Below are 9,586 nucleotides of genomic sequence, written 5' to 3' on the forward strand. Positions count from 1 at the left end.
GCACAACCATTATTTACATTTATCAAAGAAATAAACACAAAACACTACTACGTAGATATATACTTTTTATTATATACTAAGAAACAAACCGTGACAAAAATATCAATTTTTGACAAGAAATAACGTTCATAATAGCCATTTTAAATATCCACCGTATGACAAAGCATTCATGAACAAACTCTGAGACAAAATAATCATCTAAATGTAAATTACAGCAAATCTACAGGTCAAATTACAGTGAAACAAAGACAATGCTACTGTGTAATAAAAGGATGATGGTAATAATAATATCCACACTGATCACACACTGATCGTCCACAGTTAGTAGTTTTGTATTTAGTTGTGCTTGAAATGTACTGTAATTCCCCAATCTGTTAATCCAAACTTCAATCAATCAATTGTTCCTGGTGGTATCCAGAGAGTTCAGCTATTGTACTATAAAATAACACATCACAATTATTTGGGTTTCTCTCCAGTGTGAATTATCTGGTGTTTATTAAGTATTTGCTACTCAAATTATACTGAATGACCTTTAATTTGCATGTACATACTCATTTAAGAGAAGTTTGCAATATTGTATGTGCAAATATAAGGTTCTGAATATTTAATATTGTCTTAATATTGTTAAAATAATTAATAAACAAATAAATAAGACAATTTGCAAAAGGGAAAACTGTTATTATATTATTATCGATACGTGAATACATTATCTGTTCAAGTTTAAGCTTTTAACATTAAAATATCATGTGGTTCAACTTGCCCCTCGACTTGGATCAACTTACCCCTTACCTGGGGCAAATTGAGCCACAAGTGGTTCATCTTACCCCGTTCTCCCCTACAGGCTGTAAAATGACTGTATTGTTCACAGTAGTTATGGGGTAAATACAACACATCTTTGATAACATTTCTGTGATGATAAAGCACACATAGAGGACCTGTAGTGTTGAAACCTTTATTAAACCAAGAAAACTAAAACATGATCAATATTTCCATAACCCTAACCCAGGTATAAAAGAGTTTCTTTAAGTTCAGAAAAACACCTCAATAAAGACACTAAACTCTGAGGCACGGTGGCACAGTCGGTAGTGCTGTTGTCTCACAGCTAGAAGGTTGTGGGTTCGATTCCCGCTCGGGACGCTGTGGGCGCTGGGGGCATGTTCTCTCCTCCGCGTCATCAGTGCCCATACCCGAGGCAGGGTTGGCGAAAGGGCCTTTCTGTGTGTGGTTTGCATGTTCTCTCCGTGTCCCCTAGGGTAGGTACCATCACAAAAAACATGCAGTAATGCTGGTCTCTAAACTGCCTCCCCCTGGCCAGCCGGGGCACCTGATGGAGGGGAGAGGAACTGGTTGGAATAATATACCTTCCCCTGGCAGGTGTAAAGGAGCGACTTGGGCACTCATGCATGAAGGAAGCATGAGTTCGAGGAGGGTGTGTAAAGCCCAGGATCACATTAGATAATTGACACAGGGGACAATGGGTTACAAAATTGTGGGATAAAATATTATAGAAAAAAAAAGACACTAAACTCTGTAGAATATAAACGATCAAAGTCAAACAAACTAACTCAACTGTCTCTGGAATCTACCATATCTACTATTATGTACTATGATAATGTAACAATGAAATCTACCATAGTATGTACTATGATAATGTAACAATGTAAACAACACACATGTCAACACACAGTGAACAGTTACACAAACCCAGCAGCTTGTCAGCACTTTACTGCACCATTATTTACTGCATATCAATGAACATAATAATTATTGCATGAATATTAATGAATATGACTTGTTAAATCCTGACCATTGTGGACACACACTGATGCTCATATTGTACTACCAGAAACCTAGACTGGGCACCATTCCATTTCGAATTCATGAACCGGTCGGGAGCGGATGATGTCGCTACGTCATGTTGTAGTATTGTTTTGTAGTCATCAATCTTCCGGAACTTCCTTTTCCCTCAAATCGATTTTTCTCAATAAAAGCTACAGGCTACGAGAGCTTTTATTGTTATTCTTCCGGTTTGAGGGAAAAGGAAGTTCCGTCTGATTGTTCCTGCCTGATGACTACAAAACAATACTACATGGCGTAACGATATCATATGGGAATAATGCAAGAGAAAATAAAAAATAAATTCCATCATGTTGAATAGAAAATAAGATCCATACACAAGATAAAACAAAAATGCATCACAGTAAACTATTAATGTGTGTTTTATTCAGTCATGTTGATATTGTCAGATTATGTAATTCCCCTGTTTTTGAATCATTGTCATCTGTATGAGTCCTCATGTGTACTTTTAGACTACCCGTCTCAGTAGCCTTTACTACAAACTGTACAAGAAAAGGGCTTTTCGCCGGTATGAGTCATCATGTGTGTTTTAGATGACTTGTGTTAACACAGCCTTTACCACATATTGTACAAGAAATGGGCTTTTCGCCTGTATGAGTCATGTGTGTTTTTAGACTACCTGTCCGAGTAAAGCCTTTACCACATACTGTACAAGAGAAGGGCTTTTCACCTGAATGAGTCATCATGTGTACTTTTAGATGACTTGTCTGAGTAAAGCCTTTACCACATACTGTACAAGAATAGGGCCTTTTGCCTGTATGAGTCATCATGTGTTTTTTTAGATCACCTGTGCTAACACAGCCTTTACCACCTCCTGTACAAGTACAGAGCTTTTCACCTGTATGAGTCATCATGTGTGTTTTTAGATCATGCAACCGAGTAAAGCCTTTACCACATACTGTGCAAGAATGCGGCTTTTCACCTGTATGAGTCCTCATATGTGTTTTTAGACTAACCGTCTGACTAAAGCCTGTACCACATACTGTACAAGAAAAGGGCTTTTCACCTGTATGGGTCCTCATGTGTGTTTTTAGTTCACACATATGGGTAGACCACACACGCTGCAAGTAAAGGGATTTCCCCCCGTGTGAGTCCTCATGTGTTTTTTTAGATTACCACTACAAGCAAAGCCTTTGCCACACACGTGACAAGTAAAGGGCTTTTCCCCTGTATGAGTCATTGTGTGCACTGTCAGATCTGTCTTCGTATTAAAACATTTGCCACAGTCTGTACAACTAAAGCTTTCCTGTGTGAGTCCTCATGGAGTGAGTGATGATTTCAGGTCCTGGGACAGCTTGTTGCTCAAAGTCAATCTTTGTCCTCCACACGTTGTGTCTTGTGTGATTTCAGTGCTAGTAATGTCAACGTTGACCCACCAGCCTCCTCTTGTCTTTGAAGTAGCTCCTCCTGTTCATCTTTAATGTGTGGATGTTGTGGTTCCTCCTGGACAAGACTGGAGCTCCTCTCCTGTTGTTCAGTGAAAACCTCCTCTTTGCACACAAGGAGGTTACGGGATGTCTAGAAAAAAGACACAAAGAGAAAAACATTTAACGTTTGAAATTTGCTTTTTTTCTCCATGCAGTGTTTCCTGTTTTATAGTGATGTAAATTAGGATAGGTAATACTCCCCAGAAATACATTGTCTATATTCTTTTAAATATATGTAAAAAATGTGCCAATGTAAAGGTTTGATTTAGTTACGTAAGTAAATAAAACAGCACATACTTTACTACAGGTTGCATCATTGCATGAAACAGTTCACAAACAGTCCACCTCTCTGGCTGATACAACCTGCTCAATTTGCGTGCCCCCATGACCACTTGTGTGGCAGTTGCTACAAGAGTTTCATAATGTTTGACATCGGGGGGGACGATCACTCTACGTCAACCCTGTTACCCTGTTAAAATGAGTTAAAATCAATTGTTTAATTAAAAAAAAAAGAATCACACAAACACGTTAGGCACCTGATGAAGGCATGGCCTTTTGGTGCCATTTACATGCACCACACAGCTAGCAATGGCTAATTTTAGAATTTTTTGTCAACCCTGTTACTATTCTGTTGTCAGCCCTGTTACTGAGGAGTAACAGGGCTGACAATCCTATGTTAAGTCAACCCTGTTACTGTCAACCCTGTTGTCAACCCTCAACTCAACTCAACTCAAACTGTATGTATAGAGCACAGTAACAGGGGTGAACGTGATCACATCACCGCCTCAGTAACAGGGGTGAACGTGATCCCATCACCGCCTCAGTAACAGGGGTGAACGTGATCACATCACCGCCTCAGTAACAGGGGTGAACGTGATCACACCCCCCGGTCCTCGCCTCCCTGCACTCCCTCCCTGTCCATTTTAGAATATTGATTTTAAGATCCTGCTGTATGTTTGTAAAGCCCTATAAATGGACTCGCCCCCAGGGACCTATCCAAACTCCTAAAACTGTATGCCCCAACCAGACCCCTGAGGTCAGCTGACAGATTGCTCTTGACAAATCTCCAAAAAAAACAACTGTAAGTCCAGAGGTGACCTTTAGGGCCTGGACTCTGGAACGGCCCACCCATCCATGTCCTCTCTGCCCCCTCATTAGAGGCCTTTAAATCTACCATCCATGTCCTCTCTGCCCCCTCATTAGAGGCCTTTAAATCTACCATCCATGTCTGCTCTGCCCCTCATTAGAGGCCTTTAAATCTACCATCCATGTCCTCTCTGTCCCCTCATTAGAGGCCTTTAAATCTACCATCCATGTCCTCTCTGCCCCCTCATTAGAGGCCTTTAAATCTACCATCCATGTCCTCTCTGCCCCCGCATTAGAGGCCTTTAAATCTACCACCCATGTCCTCTATGCCCCCTCATTAGAGGCCTTTAAATCTACCATCCATGTCCTCTCTGCCCCTTCATTAGATACCTTTAAATCTACCATCCATGTTGGCTCTGCCCCCTCATTAGAGACCTTTAAATCTACCATCCATGTCTGCTCTGCCCCCTCATTAGAGGCCTTTAAATCTACCATCCATGTTGGCTCTGCCCCCTCATTAGAGGCCTTTAAATCTACCATCCATGTTGGCTCTGCCCCCTCATTAGAGACCTTTAATCTACCATCCATGTTGGCTCTGCCCCCTCATTAGAGGCCTTTAAATCTACCATCCATGTTGGCTCTGCCCCCTCATTAGAGACCTTTAAATCTACCATCCATGTTGGCTCTGCCCCCTCATTAGAGGCCTTTAAATCTACCATCCATGTCCTCTCTGTCCCCTCATTATAGGCCTTTAAATCTACCATCCATGTCCTCTCTGCCCCCTCATTAGAGGCCTTTAAATATACCATCCATGTCCTCTCTGCCCCCGCATTAGAGGCCTTTAAATCTACCACCCATGTCCTCTCTGCCCCCTCATTAGAGGCCTTTAAATCTACCATCCATGTCCTCTCTGCCCCCTCATTAGAGACCTTTAAATCTACCATCCACCATTTCCATACCATTTCCTAGCCACTATGCCAGCGCTACTAGTAGTGACCTCAATCAATGTCGAGGAATACACTAGAACGAAGGCTGATGTGCTAGCGGCTAGTTGCAATGGAAGCGACATCGTCTTTATGCAGGAGACTCACCTGCGCCAGACGAGCAACCGGCCAACACTACCAGGGATGAAACTGGTAGCTGATATCCGTCATCCTAAGTACGGATCAGCCATTTTTGTGAAGCCCCTGCTGGACGTCAGGGACTTCCACACTAACAGCACAGACACCAACATAGAGACTGTTACTATATGCCTGCCAGAGATCTCCATTACCTCACTGTATAAACCTGGCACATACCTCACCTGCCAGCCCCTTTGAATGGACCGAACTACCACCTAAATACCGGAAGAAGCATGCTGTGGTGATTGGAGACTTTAATTCCCACCACAAAATGTGGGGATACGACGCAACCAACAGCGACGGCGAACTGGTTGAAAGCTGGATGGAAAACACAGGCATGCAGTTGGAGCTTGTTCACAACTCTAAACTCCCCAAGTCCTTCAACAGCTGCCGCTGGAGAAGAGGCTACAACCCTGACCTGTGTTTCGTCAGCCAGAGACTAGCACATCTGTCTGAGAAAACGGTGCTGAAACCTCTCCCCAAGTCACAGCATCGACCAATCTCAGTCACAATCAAACCTGCCATAACAAAGTCCCAAGTACCCTTTCGACGCCGCTTCAACCTCATGAAGGCTAAGTGGGATGAGTACAGCGAAGGAATGGAAAAGACTCTAACAAACACTGAACCCACACCTGACAACTACACCATGTTTGTCCAGGCTGTAAAGAAGACTGCTTGCGCACACATCCCACGCGGATGCCGTAAAGAATACATCGCAGGCCTCACAGAGGAGTCATCACAATTGCTGGAGAGCTATGAAACAGAGTTCCAAAAGGACCCATTCTCAGACACCACCAGCAATCTCAGTGATGCACTCATGGACTCCCTAGGGAAGGAGAGGCGGAAAGCCTGGAAGGATCTTGTGGAGAACATCAACATGACTCAGAACAGCAAAAAAGCGTGGTCCACCATCCGGAAAATAAACGGTGATAAGATCACACCACCCGCTATATCCGATGTAACACCAAACCAGGTTGGGAGCCAACTGGTGGCCAACGGGAGACGAGCAGAAAATTGCAGGGCCAAAGGACAACACCATCTCACCATCATCCCGGGCAGTCAACAGAACATGTCCATCCTAACCATGCCCTTCACCCTTGAGGAGTTTGAAGCAGGACTAAACACCATGAAGCTGGGCAAAGCTGCAGGTCCTGATGACATACTGTCTGAGATGATAACCCACCTAGGCCCAGTCGCCAAACAATGGCTATTGGACATGTACAACATCTGCCTACAAACCCAGCACATACCAATGATCTGGAGGAAAGCCATCATCATTGCTCTTCTAAAACCCGGAAAAGACCCCAACCTCCCCAAAAGCTACCGGCCCATCTCCCTGCTTTGCACCACCTACAAGCTGTTCGAGAGACTACTCCTCAGCCGACTATCCCCCCAGATAGACGCTGAGCTAATCAGAGATCAAGCTGGATTTAGACCGGGAAAATCCTGCACAGGCCAACTGCTAAACCTCACCCAGTACATCGAGGACGGCTACCAGAAGAAGCTGATAACAGGCGTTGCCTTTGTCGATCTTTCGGCAGCTTATGACACCGTCCAACACAGGCTGCTGATCAAAAAACGTTTCGACATCACAGCAGATGCCAAACTGTGCAACACAATCAGATGTCTCCTGAGCAACCGGATGTTCTACGTCACACTCAACAATAAAAAAAAAGCAGATGGTTCCACCACAACAACGGGCTGCCGCAGGGCAGCGTCCTGGCACCTCTCCTCTTCAACGTCTACACCAACGACCAGCCCCTACCAGAAGGATGCAGCAGGTTCATCTACGCAGATGACCTAGCCATGACAACGCAGCAGCATACCTTCCCAGAAGTGGAGTCAACCCTGGGACAAGGACTGACAGGTATGTCCACATACTATCTGGAAAACCACCTGCGTCCAAACCCCGGGAAGACACAAATCTGCAGCTTCCACCTTAAAAACAAGGAGGCCAAACGGGAGCTCAATGTAATCTGGGACGGAATAAGGCTTGAGAACCACCAGCACCCGGTCTACCTGGGAGTGACCTTAGACCGTACCCTCAGCTACAAAGAGCACATCCAGAAGACGAGAGCCAAGGTGTCCACCAGGAACAACCTCCTGCGCCAATTATTAACCAACTCAAAGTGGGGAGCTCACCCAAGCACGCTGCGCACAACGGCACTAGCCCTGTGCTTTTCTACCGCCGAATATGCCTGCCCTGCATGGTATAAATCAAGTCACGCACGCAAACTAGACCCTATCCTCAACGAGACCTGCAGGATAATGACTGGGTGCATCAAAACAACCCCCATACCCTGCCTCTACGCCCTCTCTGGAATCGCCCCCCCTGACATCCGCAGAGCAGTCACCGCCAAAGCCGAGCGCACAAAGCAGGCCCATGACAACCGGCACTCACTGCACGAACACTTTTCCCCCCAAAAACGGCTCAGGTCCAGAAGTAGCTTCCTGGATACCACTGCAGAACTGGAGACCACACCATCTGTCGCCAGGACCACGGAGTGGCACAGCCAGTGGAGCAGCATGGGTAGCCAGACAACCCAGTGGACAGAGAGAGGCATCACCCCAGATGAATGTCTAGCGACTGGCCATGACCAATCTTGGGCCGTCTGGAAAACCCTGAACCGTCTGCGGGTCGGCGAGGGACGCTGCAAGGCATCCATGAAGAAGTGGAAACTGACTTTTTCTGATGCATGCGTGTGTGGCGAGCCACAAACAATGGACCACATCATGGGATGTATCTCTGCTCCTCAATGCACTGGAGATGACCTGGCCGAACCAAATGCCGCTGCACTCGCCTGCACCAACCACTGGAAAGACGTGATATAGGAGGATGGCCAGACACGACGAAGAAGATGAGATATTGATTTTCTTTTTTAAGATCATTAACCTTTTTTGGGATAAATATCTAGTCAAAGTGCAGAGGGATCAATATCTAGTCAAAGTTCAGAGGGATCAATATCTAGTCAAAGTGCAGAGGGATCAATATCTAGTCAAAGTGCAGAGGGATCAATATCTAGTCAAAGTTCAGAGGGACCGGACATTTATGCATAAATCCAAGGTCATGCTTTTTTTTTATATAACCCTATAAAACAATAAAATACAAACTTTATTTGTCTTATGTTATGAAAACACAGCAAATAAACTAAATTATGATTTTTACAATTTTGTCTTTTTTAATTCATGTTTACAAATTGTTTTGTTCTGAGGGACACAAAATGTCACGTTTTCGTAAAATGGCCCATATATATATATATTGTGGTGTCTCGCTAAGGGACCGCCGGCCAGGTAGGCGCCTACACGCCGGAGAGAGACAGGCAGAGGGAGGCGGGGCGCCGCGTCAACCTCTCGGACGCATCATAGAGGGGCGGTATGTGCCGGCTGTCATCCTCTATCAGAGCGATTGTTTCCCACCTGCGTCTCTCACCTACAGCCTACAAATAGCGCAGCCTCCCTCTCAGTCAAGGTCTGGTCTCTCTGGTGTGCACACGCTATCGAGCGTCTGGCGGTAAGACACACACACACCTCGTTCCCTCACTAAATATGCCACGTATATCGAACACTGTAGTAATCACATGTCTCCTATCCGCAGGCAAACTACGGCTCTGACGAGTCATACGGAAACTCTGAATAAAACCCTGTGACGGGATCGGGAGGATACGAGGAACCCCCAGCCCCCCTCATAATGGCCAGGGAGTAGTTGGATTAGCCTGAGACTGAAGGCGAACCCCCCTTTGTTGACACTGTTGCCATGGCTACGTGACGTCACGAGCCTGGATCACCCTGACCGAAAAGGAAGGCTATACAAATACCCAGTAGCGCTGTCTCTGTGTCTTGGTTTATGGTCAAAGTGCGACACATGGTGGAGAAAGTCGGGTACTGCACTGATCCTAAACCAATACACTACCAAAATTAGACATGGAGCTCACACAGGCACTTGCCGCTCTAGTTAGAAGCCACTCCGATCTCCAAGCTGTAGTACAAGACTTGGCCCAAGCAGTCGTAAGAGACAGAAATGCTACGCGGGCCCCATGCAACGTGCTCACGAAGCTGACACCCAATGATAGCATAGAATCATATCTCGAGCTCTTC

Source organism: Electrona antarctica, assembly GCF_951216825.1.
Source record: "Electrona antarctica genome assembly, chromosome: 2".
In the NCBI taxonomy this organism is placed as follows: Eukaryota; Metazoa; Chordata; class Actinopteri; order Myctophiformes; family Myctophidae; genus Electrona; species Electrona antarctica.